Here is a 20,065-nt window from a genome sequence, read left to right on the forward strand (position 1 = left end):
TCTACATAGGAATACAGATAATTAGATCTCACTGAGGCCCTTAAAAAGGCAAATTTAAAAATTATAAGTTTTCTTTCTTTCCCCTCTGTATCTTATTTACCTTTTCAGGTGTCTCTCGATTTTTGTGGTTCGATATCAAACTTTCCATTTAGCCCCGGTCTTTTCTGTGCAAATACCTGGAATTCTTCAATTTTGTTGAATGCCCATACTTTCCCCTGGAAATATATAGTCAGTTTTGATGGGTAGTTGATCCGTGGTTGCAGGCCCAGCTCTCTTGCCTTTCTGAATATCGTATTCCAAGCCTTACGGTCTTTTAGTGTGGAGGCTGCCAGATCCTGTGTGATCCTGATTGGTGCTCCTTGATATTTGAATTGTCTCTTTCTGGCTTCTTGTAAGATTTTTTCTTTTGCTTGAAAGCTTTTGAATTTGGCAATAATATTTCTAACCGATTTCTTCTCTGGGTCGAATGTAGTGGGTGTTCTATGAATCCTTTTGATGTCTATATTGCCCTCTTGTTGTAGGACTTCAGGGCAATTTTGCTGAATAATTTCTTTTAGCACGGAGTCCAGGTTTCTATTAATTTCTGGTTTTTCTGGAAGACCAATTATTCTCAAATTGTCTCTTCTAGACCAGTTTTCTTGGTCTGTCACTCTCTCATTGAGATATTTCATGTTTCCTTCTATTTTTTCAGTCTTTTGACTTTGTTTTATTTGTTCTTGTTGTCTTGAGAGATCATTAGCTTCCAATTGCTCAATTCTAGCCTTTAGGGATTGATTTTCGGCTATAATCTTTCGGTTTTCGGCCATAATCTTCTGGTTTTCGGCCATAATCTTCTGGTATTCCTTTTCAATCTGGTCATTTCTGGTGTTCAATTGCAAGATTTTACCTTTTAAACAGTTATTTTCTTGCCAGATCTCTTCCATTTTCCTCAAAATCTCAGTTTTGAACTCTTCCATAGCTTGTGAGGAGTTTTCCTTATTTGAGGAGGGTCCGGATGCTTATTTGTTCTCCTCCTCTGTTTGCTCGGTTGTCTGGATTTTCTCTGTGTAAAAGTTGTTGAGTGTTAAAGGCTTCTTTTTCTTGTTGTTACTCTTTCTCTTCTGATTTTCCTGAGACTGGGTAGCCATCATTAGCCCAGCAGCTTCTCAGGTTTATCCTCGCGCTCAGTGTCTGTCCGCGGTCTATTGGCTCCTGAGGTCTGAGTTCTGGTTTTTTCCAAGGTCAAGCCCCCTGGTGGACCCCCTTGCTTGATCCTCTGCAGGAGGTTCCTTTACAAGTCTCAGGGCGCTGCTTCCACAGTCGTATACCCGTCTGCACTGGTTCCCCACTCAGGTTTTCAGAGCTTTAGTTCCTGGCTGTGTCTGCCTCCACCCACGCCTCCGCCCGTGCCTGTGCGCTCTGCGCCCGGCGTCCACTCTCTGCTCCCGCGCTCAGATTTCGCTTGCGTTCTTTGGCTGATTGGGGTCCTAAATCTTGCTTCTCTCAGGAACAGGCCCCTGAGCTGCCAGTGATTCGATGGGTGCCCCAAACTTGCTCTATTTCTTTTTAGCTGGATTCGGAGCTATAGGTGTTGTGTGTGGAGGGGGTGGGGGTGGGGTGGTTGCTCAGCTCGCGATTTAGTGAGAGCCCTTTATAGCCTGGAAATGTCTTGATTCCACGTACCTTCCACGCTGTGCCCTGTTGTGGGGTTCCTCCGTTCGTCTGGACTTGTTTTTATGTCCCCTTGAGGAGTTTTGTGTGTTTTGGTCAGGAGAGGTTAAGAGCTGCTTCTTACTCTGCCGCCATCTTAACCCGGAACCCTTCCCAGCAGTTTTTGTCAAATAGTGGATTTTTGTCCCCAAAATTGGGCTCTTTGGGTTTATCATATACTGTCTCGCTGATGTCACTTACCCCAAGTCTATTCCACTGATCCTCCCTTCTGTCTCTTAGCCAATACCATATTGTTTTGATGACTGCTGCTTTATAGTATAGTTTAATATCTGGTACTGCTAGGCCACCTTCCTTCACATTTTTCCCCATTATTTCCCTTGATATTCTTGATCTTTTGTTCTTCCAAATGAACTTTGTTATAGTTTTTCCTAATTCAGTGAAAAGTTTTTTGGTAGTTTGATAGGTATGGCGCTAAATAGGTAAATTAATTTGGGTAGAATTGTCATTTTTATTATGTTAGCTCGTCCTACCCATGAGCAATCAATGTTTTTCCAATTGTTTAGATCTAGTTTTAAATGTTTGGAAAGTGTTTTGTAGTTGTTTTCGTATAATTGCTGTGTTTGTTTTGGTAGATAGATTCCTAAGTATTTTATATTATCTAGGGTAATTTTAAATGGTGTTTCTCTTTCTACCTCTTGCTGCTCTAATGTGTTGGAAATATATAGAAATGCTGATGATTTATGTGCATTTATTTTGTATCCTGCAACTTTGCTGACGTTGATTATTTCTACAAGCTTCTTAGTTGATTCTTTAGGATTTTTTAAGTAGACCATCATATCATCTGCAAAGAGTGATAGCTTAGTCTCCTCATTGCCTATTTTGATATCTTCAATTTCTTTTTCTTCTCTAATTGCTACTGCCAGTGCTTCTAGTACAATGTTAAATAATAGAGGTGATAATGGGCATCCTTGTTTCACTCCTGATCTTATTGGAAAGGCTTCTAATTTATCCCCATTGCATATGATGCTTGTTGATGGTTTTAAATTTTTTTTTTTTATCCTGGGACTCCATTCTAGGAGCATAGGGCCACAACCAGTAGGCAATGGGACACACAGTTGCTCAGGGTCACCCAGCTGGGAAGTGTCTGAGCCCGGACTTGAACCTAGGACTTTTCGTCTCTAGGCCTGGCTCTCAATCCACTGAGCTAGCTCAGCTGCCCCTACTTTAGGTTGCAGTTTCTTTAGCTATATACTGTTTATTATTTTAGGAAAGGTCCTTCTATTCCTATACTTTCCAGGGTTTTCAATAGGAATGGGTGCTGTATTTTGTCAAAGGCTTTTTCAGCATCTATTGAGATAATCATGTGATTTTTGTTTGTTAGATTGTTGATATGGTCAATTATGTGGATGGTTTTCCTAATATTGAACCATCCTTGCATTCCTGGTATAATTCCCACCTGATCATGGTGGATCATCCTCTTGATCACTTGCTGGAGTCTCTTTGCTAGTATTCTATTTAAGATTTTTACATCTATGTTCATTAGAGAGATTGGTCTGTAGTTTTCTTACTCTGTTTTTTATCTACCTGGCTTTGGAATCAGTACCATATTTGTGTCATAAAAGGAATTTGGTAGGACTCCTTCTTTGCTTATTATATCAAATAATTTGTATAGTATTGGGATTAGTTAGTTGCTCTTTGAATGTCTAATAGAATTAATTTGTGAATCCATCAGGCCCTGGCGATTTTTTCTTAGGGAAGTCTTTGATTGCTTGTTCAATTTCTTTTTCTGATATGGGATTATTTAGGTATTCTATTTCTTCTGCTGTTAATTTAGGCAATTTGTATTTTTGTGTATATTCATCCATATCTCCTAGATTACTATATTTGTTGCCATATAATTGGGCAAAATAGTTTTTAATGATTGCCTTAATTTCCCCTTCATTAGAGGTAAGGTCTCCCTTTTCATTTTTGATACTGTCCATTTGGTTTTCTTCTTTCCTTTTTTTATTAGATTGACCTGTCCTCTGTCTATTTTATCTGTTTTTTCAAAATACAAGCTTTTAGTCTCATTTATTAATTCAATAGTTCTTTTACTTTCTATTTTATTAATTTCTCCCTTGATTCTTAATATTTCTAATTTAGTTTTCATCTGAGGATTTTTAATTTGCTCACTTTCTAGTTTTTTAAGTTGCATTCCCAATTCATTAATCTCTGCCCTTCCTAATTTGTTAATATATGCACTCAAGGATATTAATTTCCCCCTGAGTAGTGCCTTGGCTGCATCCCACAGAGTTTGGTAGGATGTCTCATCATTGTCATTGTCAAATTGTTGATTGTTTCTATGATTTCATTTTTGACTAGTTAGTTTTGGAGAATCATATTATTCATTTTCCAGTTAGTTTTTGATTTGCCTGTCCAGGTGCCCTTACTAATTCTTATTTTTATTGCATTATGATCTGAGAAAGTTACATTTATTATTTCTGCTCTTTTGCATTTGTTTGCAATGTTTCTATGCCCTATTACATGGTCAATCTTTGTGAATGTATCATGTACAGCTGAAAAGAAGTTGTATTCCTTTTTGTTCCTATTTATTTTTCTTTACATATCTATTAAATCTAATTTTTTCTAGGACTTCATTCATCTCTCTTACCTCTTTCTTATTTATTTTTTGGTTTGATTTATCTAGATCTGAAAGAGGAATATTTAGATCTCCCACTTCCTTCTTGAGATCTGCCAGTTTCTCCTTTATGAATCTGGTTGCTATGCCATTTGGTGCATACATATTGAACAATGTTATTTCCTCATTGTCTATACTGCCTTTTATCACGATGTAATGACCTTCCCTGTCTTCTTTAATTATATCTATTTTTACTTTGGCTTTGTCAGAAACCACAATTGCCACTCCTGCCTTCTTTTTCTCATTTGAGGCCCAAAGGATTTTGCTCAAGCCCTTTACCTTAAACCTGTGTATGTCTACCCGCCTCATATGTGTTTCTTGTAGACAACATATGGTAGGATTTTGGTTTCTAATCCACTCTGCTATTTGCTTCCTTTTTATGGGCGAGTTCATCCCATTCACATTCAGTGTTATAATTATCAGTTGTATATTCCCTAACATTTTGGTATCCTCTCCTAGTTCTACCCCTTCTTCTTACACTATTTCCTTTTAAACCACTGATTTGCTTTATGCAAGTAACCCTCGTCCCCTCCCTTGATTTACTTCCCTTTCTACCCCCTTCATTATTATTCCCCTCTTTTTATTTTTAAGGCCTAATGAATTCCCTCCCCCTTCTTCTCCCCTCCCTTTTTTCACCTCCCCACTTCTCTGCTCCCTTTGGTTTATCCCTTCTGACTTTCTCAGTAGGGTTAGATAGAGTTTTTTATCCCAATGGATAAAGCTTCTCTTCCCTCTCAGGGTTAATTACACTGAGAGTAAGGTTTAAATATTACCTCTTAATGCTCTCTTCCTCTCCTTCTTATAATAGTATTCATCTCTTCCCCTTCCCATGCCCTCTTTGTGTGTAATAGAATATCCTACCTTTCTTATTCATTCAAGTTTCTCTTGGTGTCCTCTACTATTAACTCCCCTCTTTCTCACCCCCATATCATCTTAGATCATTTAGTATTCCAACCTCTCCCTATGAATAATTCTTCTAATTACTATAATAATGAAGACTATAAAAGTGAATAGAGTTCCTTACAGAGAATTATACATGACATTTCTCCACATAGGAATACAACTAATTAGATCATATTGAAGTCCTTAAAGAGGCAAATTTAAAAAATAAGAGTTTTCTTTCTTCCCCCTCTGTTTCTTATTTACTTTTTCATGTTTCTCTTGATTTTTTTGGTTGGATATCGAACTTTCCATTTAATCCTGGTCTTTTCTGTGCAAATACTTGGAAATCTTCTATCCTGTTGAATGCCCAAACTTTCCCCTGGAAGTATATATTTAGTTCTGATGAGTAGGTGATCCTTGGTTGTAGACCCAGTTCTCTTGTCTTTCTGAATATCATATTCCAAGCCTTGTGGTCTTTTAGTGTGGAGGCTGCCAGATCCTGTGTGATCCTGATTGGTGCTCCTTGATATTTGAGTTGTCTCTTTCTGGCTTCTTGTAACATTTTTTCTTTTACTTGGAACCTTTTGAATTTGGCTATTATATTCCTGGGGGTTGTCTTTTCTGGGTCTAGTGCAGAGCGTGATCTATGGATCCTTTCAATGTCTATATTGCCCTCTTGTTGTAGAGCTTCAGGGGAATTTTGCTGAATAATTTCTTTTAGTATAGAGTCCAAATTTCTATTAATTTCTGCTTTTTCAGGAAGACCAATGATTCTCTTATTGTCTCTTCTAGACCTGTTTTCTTGGTCTATCACTTTCTCATTGAGATATTTCTTCTTTTGACTTTGTTTTATTTGTTCTTGCTGTCTTGAGAGATCATTAGCTTCTAATTGCTCAATTCTAGCCTTTAGGGACTGGTTTTCGGCTATAATCTTTTGGTTTTCCTTTACAATCTGGTCATTTCTCATCTTCAATTTACTTGCCTCACTTTCTAATTGTGAAATTCTGCCTTTTAAACTGTTATTTTCTTGCCAGATTTTGGTTTCCAAATTGTTTGCCATTTCGTTTGATTTTTGGGCATCTTTCTCCAATTGGGAGTTTCTGTCTTCTAACCTGTTAATTTCCTTTTGAGCTATTTCCCACTTCTCTCGCCAAATCTCTTCCATCTTTCTCTTCATCTCAGATTTGAACTCTTCAATAGCTTGTGGCCAGTTTTCATTATTTTGGGAAGGTTTGGATATGATTACTTGTTTGTTCTCCTCTGCTGTTTGCTCTGTTGTCTGGATTTTATCTGTGTAAAAGTTGTCGAGTGTTATAGATTTCTTCTTGATGATCTTTCTCTTTTGGGGTTCTTGTCTCTGGCTTGCCATTGTTAGTCCTGCGCACTCTCAGGTTTATCCTCACATTCAGGGTCTGTCTGTGCTCTTTAGGCTCCTGAGGTCTCAGGTCTAGTTGTTCTCAGGGTCAAGCTTCCTGATGGTCCCCTTGCTTGTTCCTCTGCCTGAGGCTTCTTTAACAGTCTCAGGGCACTGCTTCCACAGTTGTGCATCCCTCTGCACTGGGTCCCCACTCAAGGTCTGTGCCTAGGCTCAGGATCTGTGTCTGAGCTTGTGTCTGCACCAGTGCTCGTGCCTGCGCTCAGGGTCTGTGTTCAAAGTCTGCGTGTTCTTTAGCCTCTTGGGGTCTTAAGTCTTGCTGCTCTCAGGAGCAGGCCCTGGTGACCCCAGGTAGCTGCCGAGGACTTAATGCGTGCCCCAAACTTGTTCTAACTTTTGTGCACTGGCTTTGGCACTGTAGGTGGTGTGGGGTGGGGGAGTGGGTTGCTCAGCTCACATTTTATTGAGAGTTGTTTCACCCCTTTATAGCATGGAAATGCCCCGATTCCACGTACCTCCAATGCTGCGCCCTGTTGTGGGGTCCCTTCGTTCCTCTGGATTTGTTTTTATGTCTTCTTGAGGAGTCCTATATGTTTTGGTTAGGAGAGGATAAGCAGCTGCATTTTACTCTGCCACCATCTTAACCAGGAAGTCTGATACTGGATTTTTTATATTCCACTTTTTCACCCTTCAGATTTTGTTAAAACTTGGCTAGCTGTCTCATGGAATTAGTGATTTCTGTTTGGTCTGTTCTAGTTCTCAAAGATCCTATGTCTTGGATAAAGTTGATGCCTTCTCTATTTGAAATTATTATTATTATTTTTGATGAACAGAAGGCTATTTTATCTCCCTTCTACTTCCAAACCAACAAAAAGAAAACAGGAAGAAAAATAAAATCTTTTTAAAATTCAATTTTATTGAATCCCAAGTGTTTAGCACAATGCCTGACACATTAGAAGACACTTAATAAATCCTAATTGAATGAAAGCACTAGACAACTATGAATTCAACATAAATTACCAACCCTACAAAACCAAAGTGGATTGTGATGTCTTGTTTTAAAAGCTACATGAGATCAAAGATATAGTAATATCTAAAGAAGGAATGAAGGCCTATTGTGACACTTATTGAATAGATAGAAAAGTTCTTTAGCCCTTTCTCACTGACGTCTTTTCCAACAACTTTTCTTTTTGGAAGTGACTGTCTCATTAGTCACTGTCCTAGCCTAAATTAACGGAGGATCTGAGTGGGGAAAAAACAGACCAATGGGCAAAATCAAATAACCTACAAAGCGATAGCTCACTCTGTCCCTACCAAATAGAAATCACTTTTGTCTAGAGAAAATCAGATTCATGCTTTTATTCTGCTATGAGAAGTTAACAATGACATCTTCATTCATTGGCTTCCAAAGTCCACATCCAGAAAGATTCATTCATTTATTCAAGAATACTTATTAAGCATCAGCAGTTATGATACAAGATCTGTTTTCACTAATTTTTTGCATTTGTATGTATAACATGCCCTTCTCTCTTGCCTCTCATTTTCACTTATGAAACATAGACATATAAGAAATTGCTAAAAAAACTATTTTCTTTCCTTTTTTTTAGTGTTCTGTGTACTTGTTTTATGGCAATATGACCAACACAGATCATAACCATCAAATTTTTACAATGTAAAATAGTATATATAATGCATAAGTAAAAATGGCAGAAATTTTTTAAAAAAATGAATACTTGTCACAAATTTATAATCTTTATAACATAGCATTTAAACTAGAAAGCCTAAGTTGATCTGCATTCTTGGACTCACAGAAACTTATTTTCCCCTGACCAATAGAATCATTAGTTCCATTTTGTGAATAATGAATTGCAATAAATAACTATTTCTAAGAGCTTTTTCTGGCTTTTCTACATCCATGGTCTGGCTTAGAATAGAAATAACAGGAATCCTTTAGTGTCAAAGGTCCAAAATGCTTTCTATGTTTAAATATTCTGCATGATCTATTTTCACTGTTAACAATTTTAATTAGGATTTCTCATATTACTTTCTTCTATTCATCATATCAGACAAGCAGAAAAGCTCCACTCATGTTTCTAAGAACAATGGACCAAGCACTGTTGAAGAAAGCTTTGTGACTCACATTTTTAGCAATCTTCATTCAGCAAATGCCTCAGTGCATATATTAGCAATTTGTGCCCAAATGAAATCATCATCAACTGCTTTATTGTGAGGAGGTCATATCTTAAATAGCAGTCATTGATTCTGCAAATATCCAGTTTATCACAACATGATTGTTCAAAGTATCTGAGAGCATATCCTTTTGCTGTGTCATGGATTCCAAAGTGGGCTGCTCAATGGATAATAATATCCTGCATGGAGCCATGGAAAACATGATACAAGCCATGAATTCCATCAGACTTGCTGATTTTCACAAGGCAGTTTCCTAGGCCTTTCATTCTCTCTGAGTGTCAGATTTCCCACCATCAGCTGCCAAGTGGGCCCTTGGAAAATCCAAGGGGTAGACAAAGCAGAGAGAGTGGCTCCAGTCTTAGCACCAGAGGCAAGATTACTAGCAAAATACCTTCAAAACTGTGTGGGCTTGTCCACTCCTCCCCCAAACACCTGCTTGTACTTATCCTTAAAGGGAAAAGTTAAAGGCCTGGGTGGGGAAATATTTGATGACATTTGCTAAGTTACCACACCAGAAGGAAAGTGTCCCTTCCTCCTTTGGAATTCAGACTATAAAATTATGTCTTTAAACTGCTTATCAGCAGCAATTTGATTGCTTGCATGTTGCATCTGCAGTGGTAGTTTGATTCTTTTGAGGGGGACATTGAGGTCTTAGCAATAGTTATTCTAGAAATAGTTGTTCCAAAATATTTACAGAAGGGACAGGTGATAGAATTGGAGGCAGGGAGCCTGTGCAAGAGGGTCTAAAGTCAGGGAACATGTTTTCACAGCTCCCTGCTAGTTTGGACTAAAGAGGCAACCACCTTTTAAAATTATGCCTACTCAAAGTTCTAGTGTTGACTCTCACTATATTTCAGCTATCCCTCCAGGTTCTCCTATTGTTAAAGAGGTTTGGAGGGGGTGTAGACTATTGTCCCCTTTGCACCAGTTCTATTTAATCACTGATAGTTGATTAGTTTTCATAAAGAAATATTTACTTCAAAGATATAATCACAAATGTGCAAATTTACTCTCTAATTATGTGGGCCTTACTTTTTTTCCATTCCCTCATTCTCTGGAGAAGTGAAGGGGCTTAGATGAATAAATTAGCCCAGTTCCTGGAGAATATAGTCCTAAATTCTAAATTCAAAGTTCCCTTTGAATCCCAAATACCTGACTTCTCAGGGCTTCCCTGCTAGGCTGGCTAGCTATAACATCCCACCTGAAATTGTGCCTCCAAGGTTGCCCTGGCTGGAACTCCTGCTTTGGTGAGGATCACCAGCATTGGAAACTGAGGACAAAATAAACAGAGCAAGATAAACAACTCAGCTCAGTTAATGGTGTCTGTGCTTTAGATAAATTGTGTGTGATCTTCACTCTCGATGCAGTGGGAAAGAGCATGCAGGAAAAAAGGTTAAAATGTCCCAGTTTAGCAGGTTTAAGGACTCAACTTAGTCTGGCTATTGAGGAAGGCAGCAGAATGCAATGGCAAGGATCCTCTGGGAGAATTTGGGGTGCCCTTTGAAATAAGAAGCATTTCACAAAGTTTGCCAAATGTTTCTGCTTGCTGAACCTTATATGACCTACATCAACCTACAAGCAAAACCAAAGACAACTGGCTTCCCCTGTTGGATGGAAACTTGGTCCCCACTGTGCTCTTCAAACTACATGGAATTTAAAATACTTCTATACGAGGATTTGGGACATGAATATCAACCCTTTCTCATATGAGAAATAGTTTTAAGTGGAAACTTATACATGCTTTTCTCAGTGCATAAGGCCATTCAACTAGGATCTGGACAAAAAGTGCTCCTTTCTACACAGGGCATATCCACATTCTTTATGGGTCCCTATAGCATAAATGATTCCCCCTTGGGGTCCAGGTAATTTCTCATAGGTCCTTATCTCACAGGACACCCCAGATTTTATCAAAGGATCTTTGCCATTGCAAGGGCAAGCCAAATGCAATTGAAAACTCACCCAGAAGACAAGCCAGCTACTTGTGGATTTTATGCATAGACATTTCCATTGTTAAGAAGTTATATGTATTAGTGTGCTCATCATTTCAAACCCTACCCATGTTGACTATTTCCATTTTTTTGGTCATCTTTGCCAATTTGCAAAATGCAATATGAAATTCCAGACCTATTTTGGTTTGCATTTCTCTTATTAGTGATTTGTATCATTCTTTTTTGTGGTTGTAAATACTTAGCAATTTTTTGAGAACTGTTTATACATATCCAGTTTTAATATTATGATTAGTTATATATTTTAGATACCAATCCCTTATTAGAGAAATTGATACAAAAATTTTTTTCCATTCAACTACTTTGTTTCTTATACTTGTTTGTGCAGAAATTTTTAAGTTTCATATAATTGAAGTTATCTATTTTATCTTAGTAATTGAATCTTTATTTCATTAGTTTAAGAACAGTAGTATCAAACTCAAATGGAAACAGATTTATGTATGTGGTAAACTGATTTAGAAAACTACAAATGAACATCATCTATGTTGTATTTTTATTTATTATGTTAAAACATTTCCCAATTATGTTTTAATTTATTTTAGGCAGCACTCCAGGTATACTTTAAGTGTGACAACTCTAGTTAAGAATACTTGTCCTGCTATGAGGCATAATATCTCCTTCTCTTACAGAGATTTTTTTACAGTATGATCTTTAATATTAACATAACATATCCATTTAGAATACATTGTGGAATATGGCGCAAGGTGCTTGTCTAAGTTTAATTTCTGCCAGATTGCTTTCTATTTTTTTTTTTAGCAGTTTTAATTAAAGAGTTTTTTTCCTCTGAGAAATTGATTTTTTTTCTACTTTATCAAACACTAGGTTATTGAATTCCATTATTCCTAATTCTCCTTTGTCTAGTCTGATTTGTGTTGATCTATTTTTTAACCAGCAGATTTAAAAAAAATACCCTTAGTATTCTAAGACACAATTCTAAGACAGAAGTGCAAAGGCTTGCCAAATATCAGTGATGGGCAAACTTTTTAAAGAGAGGGCCAAAGGAAAGGAAATGCTCATCTCATCTGTCAGTTTGTTTCTAAGGCAACTCTTTCTAAGTTTCATTGTATTGTATCCTACTCTTTGTATTCGTCAGATTAGGAATAATATTGTGCAGCTGGATAGAACATTTTAGGGGGCCACATCTGGCCCACAGGCTGTAGTTTGCCCATCACTGGAGTGATTTGCCTAGAGTCACATAGCTAGAAAATGTCTGAGGTTAGATTTGAACCCAGCTTGTCCCAACTCCAGTTCTGGCTCTTTATACATTGTACTACCTAGCTGCTCCTACCATTTCTAACCATAGAAAAATATTCTTAATTAATTAAGAATATTTTTCTGTGGTTAGAAATGTTCTTTCTCTTTCCTCTTCCCACCCCCTCCAATAGCCAATAAGCAATTCCACTGGGTTTTGCATGTGTCATTGATCAAGACCTATTTCCATATTATTAATATTTGCACTAGGGTGATAGTTTAGAGTCTACATCTCCAATCATATCCCCATCGAACCATGTGATCAAGCAATTGTTTTTCTTCTGTGTTTCTACTCCCACAGTTCTTTCTCTGGATGTGGACAACTTTCTTTCTCTTAAGTTCCTCAGAAATGTCCTGGATCATTGCATTGCTGCTAGTAGAGAAGTCCATTACATTAAATTTTACCACAGTATATCAGTCTCTGTGTACAAGGTTCTCTTGGTTCTGCTCTTTCACTCTGCATCAATTCCTGGAGGTCGTTCCATTTCACATGATATTCCTCCAGTTCATTATTTCTTTTAGCACAATAGTATTCCATCACCAACAGATATCACAACTTGTTCAGCCATTCCCCAATCGAAGGGTATCCCCTCATTTTCCAATTTTTTTGCCACCATAAAGAGCATGACTATAAATATTTTTTACAAGTCTTTTCCCTTATTATCTCTTTGGAGTATAAATCCAGCAATCTATTAGATAGTTTTGATGAATGTTGCTTTGTAATATAGTTTGAGGTCTGGAAATGCATCTTACTTTTTTCAATATTTCTTTTAGTATTCTATATCTATTGTTTTTCCAAATGAGTTTTGTCATATCAAATTCTATAAAAGTAACTCTTTAGTAATTTTATTGGCATAGTATTAAAAGTGTAAATTACCCTTGGTAGTATTATCATTTTTATCATAAGCACTAAATAATCCTCTAAGTTGTTCTTTTAAGGAGGACTTTTTTTTAAACATTTATTAATATTCATTTTTAACATGGTTACATGATTCATGCTCCTACTTTCCCCTTCACCCCCCGCACTCCCCCCACCCATGGCCGATGCACATTTCCACTGGTTTTGTCATGTGTCCTTGATCAAGACCTATTTCCAAATTGTTGGTAGTTGCATTGGTGTGGTAGTTTCGAGTCCACACCCTCAATCATGTCCACCCCGACCCATGCGTTCAAGCAGTTGTTTTTCTTATATGTTTCCTCTCCTGCAGTCCTTCCTCTGAATGTGGGCAGCGTTCTTTACCATAAATCCCTCAGAGCTGTCCTGGGTCATTGTATTGCTGCTGGTACAGAGGTCCATTACATTCAATTTTACCATAGTATATCAGTCTCTGTGTACAATGTTCTTCTGGCTCTGCTCCTTTCGCTCTGCATCTGTTCCTGGAGGTCTCTCCAGTTTGCCTGGAACTCCTCCAGTTTATTATTCCTTTTAGCACAATAGTATTCCATCACCCGCATATACCACAGTTTGTTCAGCCATTCCCCAATTGAAGGACATACCCTCCTTTTCCAGTTTGTTGCCACCACAAAAAGCGCAGCTATAAATATTTTCGTACAAGTCTGTTTATCTATGATCTCTTTGGGGTACAAACACAACAATGGTATGGCTGGATCAAAGGGTAGGCATTCTTTTATAGCCTTTTGAGCATGATTCCAAATTGCCAGCCAGAATTAAGGAGGACTTTGTAATTGAATATATACAAGTCTTAAGGCAGGTCAATCTCTAGATATTTTATGTATTTTATAGATATTTAGAATGAGATTTCCCATTTTTTGCTTCTTGTATTTTCTTATTATGTGGAAATGTTTATTTTTGAGGTTTTATTTTGTGCTGGCAACTTCACTAAATCTATTAATTGTCTCAATTACTATCTGTACTAATTTCCTAGGATTTTCCAAGTATGCCATTATATTATCAGCACATAGGGATAGTTTAATTTGATCTTTACCTATTTTTATGCCTTTAATTTTTTTCTTGTCTTATTGCTGTTTTTAGCATTTCTAGAAACTATATTGGGAAATAACATTGGGAAAAGTTGGCATCCTTGTTTCACTTCCATTTTTGTCCAGAAAGGTTCTAATATTTTCCCACTGCCTGTGATACTCCCTTTTGGGTTTAGATATTTTTCTTTATTATATTAAAAAGAGGTCCTTCTTTGTCTATATTTTGTAGGGATTTTAACATAAAAATGCTGTTGTACTTTGTTTGGCAAAGGCTTTTTCTCCATTTACTGAGATGATCATCTGATTTTTACTGTGATTAATCATATTGATTGTTTTAAAATGTTGAACCACTTTGCATTTCTGGTATAAATCAGTTGGTCAACATGAATGATTTCTTGGATAAATCACTGTAATCTGTTTGACAGGGTTTTGTTTAAAAAATTGAAGCAATATTAATTAATGATATCGACTTATGGTTTTTCTTCTGTTTTATCCTTTCATGGTTTTGGTATTAGGACTATATTTGTCATATAAAATGACTGGTAATGTGCTTTCTTAATTTTTTAGAATAATTTGTGAAATATGGACATTAACCATCTTTAAAAGTTTGATAGAATTCTCCAGTGAATCCATTATGATTAGGTGTTTTTTCTTTTGTAGTTCTTTTACAGCTAAATCTATTTCCTTTTCAGAGACTGGCCTATTTTAGATCCTTATCTAATCTTCTGATAGTTTGAGTATATTTTTGAAGATATTCCTCTATTTGTTTTGTGTTTTCAGTTTTATTAGCATATAATTGTACACAATATATTTTGATGATTTTTTCCGTGCCTTTTTTCCTCCTTAAAAAATTACTTATTAAAATTTTTTTTCCTTTTAAATTTTGAACCTGAAATTCTCTCTCAGTCCTCTCCCACCCATTGAAAAGGCAAGAAATACAATATCAATTATAAAATCATGAAAAACATATTTGTTTTAGCCACAATGCAAGACAAGGTGAGAAAATTATACTACAGTTTTCTCTCTGGAGGTAGACAACATTTTTTCATCATGAATACTTTGAAATTATCTTAGATCATTATATTAATCAGAGCAGCTAAGTCTTTCACAGTTGATCATCATTACCACTGTTTTGATTATTCTTTTTATTTCTTCTGATTTTGCTGTGATTTAATCCTGCTAATATTCTATTTTATTGATTTGATTTTCTGCTATCTTTTGTAATAAGATTAGCTAAAGTTTATCAACTTTTTCTTTGAAAGAAATAGCTTTTAGGTTTTTTTTTGGTTTCCAATTTATTTACCCTCTGATATTTATTCTTTTCTTTTGTATGCATCTTAGAGATTTTTAATTTGTTGGCTTTCAAATTTTAAAAAATGCATATATATTTCCTTAATCTTCTCTTTTTCTAATTTGTTAATACATGTTTCTAAGGATGTAACTTTTCCTTTGAGGACTAACTTAGCTGCATCCCAGAAATTTTGGTATTTTTCATCATTATAACTTTATTTTATGTAGTTATTAACTATTTCTATGATTTGTTTTTTGAATCACAAATTTTTTAGTATTTATATAAATATCATTTGTGTCTATATCTTTTGGTTGTAGTCCTTTAACCAGCAACTCTTTTTATGGTTTTATAAGTCTGTAAAGAATGAATTTACTGTTTCTGTTTTCTAAAAATTTGTTTGCAATATCCCTGTGCCCTGGTACATATTAGTAAAAGTTCCATCTGGTGAGAAATGTGTATATCCTTTGCAGTCCCATTTAGAAAATGCCATACATTTTTTTTAACTCCAGTTTCTCCAGCAATTTGTTTAGTTCAGTATCTTTCCTTTTGTTTATCTTTTATTAGACTTATCCAAAACTGTGAGAGGGATATTGAAGTTTTTATGACTTTTGTGTTACTTTCTATGTCTTCTTATAACTCACATGTTTTATTTGTGAATTTAGACAATAAGGCATTTGGAGCAATAAGTTTATTACTAAAATGGTTTGTTGTCACCACTTCCTTTCAATATAATATAGTTTCCTCATTTATCTCTTTTTATTTTTTGAATTTTCTCTTTGGTAGCCTGATTGTAACTCCTACTCTTTTGAATTCACTCGATGCCTAGTAAAAAAATTTTTTTTTATCATCCTCTGTTTAATTTTATGTATATCAGCTTTTAAAATGTTTTTCTTATAAGCAACACATTGTTGGACTTTGTGTCTCATTCATTCTGTCACTGTTTTTCATTTTATTGGATCATTTAATCCATTCACACTTTCCTCCATCTGTTTCTGATATTGTTTTTCCTCTCCTCCCATAAACACAGTACTGTTCCTTTAATTCTTTTATTCTTTTTTTAAGATGACCCCGTTTCTCTTAGTTCTCTTCCTTTTTTCCCCCTCATCCCCTTTTCTCATTTGTTACCCTCTTTAGTCTGAGGTTTTGCTCATTAGTTCCTTTTTATCTCCTGATTTTGTCTATTTATATAATTCTTGCCCTCTTTCCCCTCTCAGAATTTGATAACTCTAACCAAAAAACAAATAAGAAAGAAGTCAAGGAGATGAATAGAATGTTAAATACGTTAGATATGTAAAATATGATAGATATTTGGAGAGAATTGAATGGGAACAGAAAGGAGGATACCTTCTCAGTATTACCTGGTACCTTTACAAAAATTGACTATATTAGGGCATAAAAACATTGTAGTTAAATGTAGAAAATTAGAAATATTAAATATCTTTTCCAGACCACAATGCAATATATATATATATATAAAAGGGACCATAGAAACAAGAAGTAAAATCTAATTGGAGACTAAATATCTTAATCTTAAAGAATGGATTAAAGAACAAATCATAGAAATAATAAATAATTTGAATAAATAGAATGATAGTAATGAGATAATATACAAAAGCCTATGGGATACAGCAAAAGCAGTAATCAGAAGAAAATGTATATGTCTGAATGCTTATATTTAATAAAATATAGAAAGAAAAAAAATCAATGAATTGGGAATGCAATTTAAATAAATAGAAAAAATGCAAATTAAAGCTCCCAACTAAACACCAAATTAAAAATCCTAAAAATTAAAAGTGAGGTCAATAAAATTGAATGTAAGAAAACCCTTTCCAAAAATGATTTATCTAATTTTCTTTATTATCTATCTACTCTGTTTCCCTTAAACCCTCATTCTCTGATTTCATAGCCCCTATAATTATCTGGTCTCTTATCTTTCCTCTGTATTCCCCTTATAATCAGTAATCAATACTTCCAAAGTATCCATTCTAGGCTCTCCCTTCTGGGCATTTTCTGCCATTGCCTTTAGAATTTGACCTAGAGATTCCCCTTTCCCTTTGTGTCTCATTGCCAAAGCAAAGTCAATTACTACAGGTGTCACTGAGGACACTGCCCCATGGAAGGGCTTCCCCTATCCCTACTCATTATGCAGCCTACTACTGATCTATACCATCCTCTGGCTGTTTCTCCCATTTGCCTCAAAATTTCCTTTAAGTCTTTACATTTTTTCTACTCCTCTAGGTGCCAGTTGCATCCAGGAATTTAAATTTCCCCTCTCCTTAGGTAAGATGAGTAGACTTTTCAAGCCCTGAATCCTTGAGGCTTCATCCAATTTGAGGTTTTCATATCCCTTTACTAAACATCTCTTCAGTCATAGGTGTATTCATCAGTATAATCCTCTCCTACTTTAAAGGAAGGTCTCCTTTTTTCTCCCCACCTCATTGTAAAGGGGAAAATTATGTTTGGACTGAATATTTAAAAGGGTTGGTTACCAGGAATTGAATAAATATCAATTCCAAAATTATTTTTTAGCAGTTTATTTATAAAATATAGGAAAGAGTGAAAGTAGAGAAATGAGAAGAGGGTAGAGTAAGAGATCTAGCTTAACGAACTAGTCAGTTAACAATGGTTTTAGCCATGAGGGCTCCTTCCTAATTAAGGGCCCCTCTGGAGGCTAATACCTCCCTGGAAGCTAAGGGAGTCAGCCTTCACTCACCCACGTGTAGTTCTAAGGAGAAATATAAAGCAGTCCAAGGTCCTCAGCCAGAGCTCCTCTAGGTCCAGTTCAAGGCAAAGAAGAGAGAAGAATTCTCCCACAGGAAGTTGTCACTCCCTTTTAAAGGCGCTTCTTTTGCGTCACTTCCTGTGCCTTCCTCTACTTTATGTGTACCAATCACAACAAAGGCTTTGCATAGGACCTCTCAGGGGCAGTCAGTCGATTCTGATTCTTCACCCATCTTGCACACATGGGCTATAGACTTCCCCTACTTGAGTGTAAGTGGGGTGTTTATACTTTTGGTGATTAGATCTAAAAATGAGCAGGGTAGGATTAATCCCATCATCACATCACATCACTTTCTTCTTTCTTTTTTTTTTTTTTTAAATCCCTATCTTTTATTTTGGAATCAATAGTAAGCATCAGTTTCAAGGCACAAGAGAGGTAAGGGCTAGGTAATTGGGGTTAAGGGGCGTGCCCAGGGTCACACAGCTAGAAAGTGTCAAAGGCTATATTTGAACTCAACACTGCTTGTCTCCAGGCCACATAGCTACTTCCCTTCCCCCAATCGCCTTACTTTCAACCTTTCCCTTCTTACTTCCCTGCAGGCTCTTCTCTTTCTGAGACCACAGAGGTGACCTTGCCTTCATAACTAACACTTGATTTCACCTTGGCATATCACACAGTCTTCCTCCCCCCACCCCTTTTCTCCTCTCTCTTCTTGTAACCCCTACACAAGAGGTTGCCAGGTGCTCTCCATAATGCCTTCAGGCTTTTCTTATCCTTGCTCCCTCCAAACTTCTACCTTTAATCCTCTTTCCTTGTATACAGTTGGAAAGAATTTTCTTGCTGTTTCTCTGCTGCCACTGTGTTGTGGATGCTGTTTTTGGTTGCCACATTATTCATTTGTCTTGATAGGAGTATTTGAGAAGCAAATAATCTCTTCGGTTTTTTAAATATTTAAACATCTTTTTATTATTGAAAGCCCATCTTTTTTCCTTTATAGTTAAGCCCAGATTTTCAGGATATGTCACTATTGTTTTTTGGAATATTATTCCATTTCTTCTTATGTTTTCTGGCAGGTGCAGAATTGTCTTGGATTATTCAAATTTCTTTTCCTTTTGCTTGAAGGTCTTTCTCCTCAACTGTTGTAGAATTTGCTGTTTCTGAATTGTATTATTAAATTTAACTCATGTGTCTTGGAATTTGCAGCCTTGTTTTTATTTTTTTCTGGAGATAATTTATAAAATTTTTTATTTGATATTTGATATTCTATATTTAGAAGTTCTGGTCAGTTTTCTTCTATTTTTCCTTCATTATTCTTTCTTTCATTATTTTTTGTCCTTTCATGTTGTTCTGTGAGATGCTATAGTCTTAGATTTTCTCTACATGTCTTATCTTCAAGTTCAGTATACTTTATTTGCAAAGGGAGCATATTTTCTTTCTTTCCATTTTTTCTTTTTTAACAAAACCCTTACCTTCTGCCCTAGAATTGGCACAAAGTATTGGTTCCAAGGCAGAAGAGTGGCCAGTGATGGGCAACCTTTTGAGCTAGGTGTGTCAAAATTCGCCAAAAAACCAAGCATAACTCAGCTGGTGTGTCACTTTGAGAAAAAATCATAATTTTGCAATATTTATAATTTAAATATAAAAAATGTATAATTGTAATATATAACTGTACTTAATAAACCAAAATAGGTAAATTAACATAGATAGAATTGTCATCTATAGTGCACAGAGTGTCTACACTACACTAAGCAAATGTTTCATCCTCGGCATGCAGCCCCATACTTTTCTGTATACGGCCGCATGCGGCCACGTCATCAAAAATGACTACATGTGTCAGTGCTGAAATGCATGTCATAGGTTTGCCATCACCAGGCGAGGCAATTGAGATTAAGTGACTTGCCCATGGTCACATAGCTAGGAAGTATTTGAGACCAGATTTGAACCCAGGGCCTCCTGTTTCCAGGACACACCATATATATATATATATATATATATATATATATATATATTTTTTTTTTTAACATTTATTAATATTCATTCTTAACATGGTTACATGATTCATGCTCCACCTTTCCCCTTC

The 20,065-nt window shown here is 36.0% G+C and overlaps 1 protein-coding gene and 1 pseudogene across 1 annotated transcript in view; one reads left to right on the plus strand and one right to left on the minus strand.

The window, feature by feature from the left end:
• LOC123242471 (heat shock transcription factor 2 binding protein) overlaps positions 1–20,065 on the plus strand; it is a 139,413-nt gene that overhangs the window by 88,120 nt on the left and 31,228 nt on the right. The window lies entirely within an intron of this gene.
• LOC123239152 lies at positions 8,620–10,833 on the minus strand (annotated as a pseudogene).

Source organism: Gracilinanus agilis, chromosome 3, assembly GCF_016433145.1.
Source record: "Gracilinanus agilis isolate LMUSP501 chromosome 3, AgileGrace, whole genome shotgun sequence".
NCBI lineage: Eukaryota > Metazoa > Chordata > Mammalia > Didelphimorphia > Didelphidae > Gracilinanus > Gracilinanus agilis.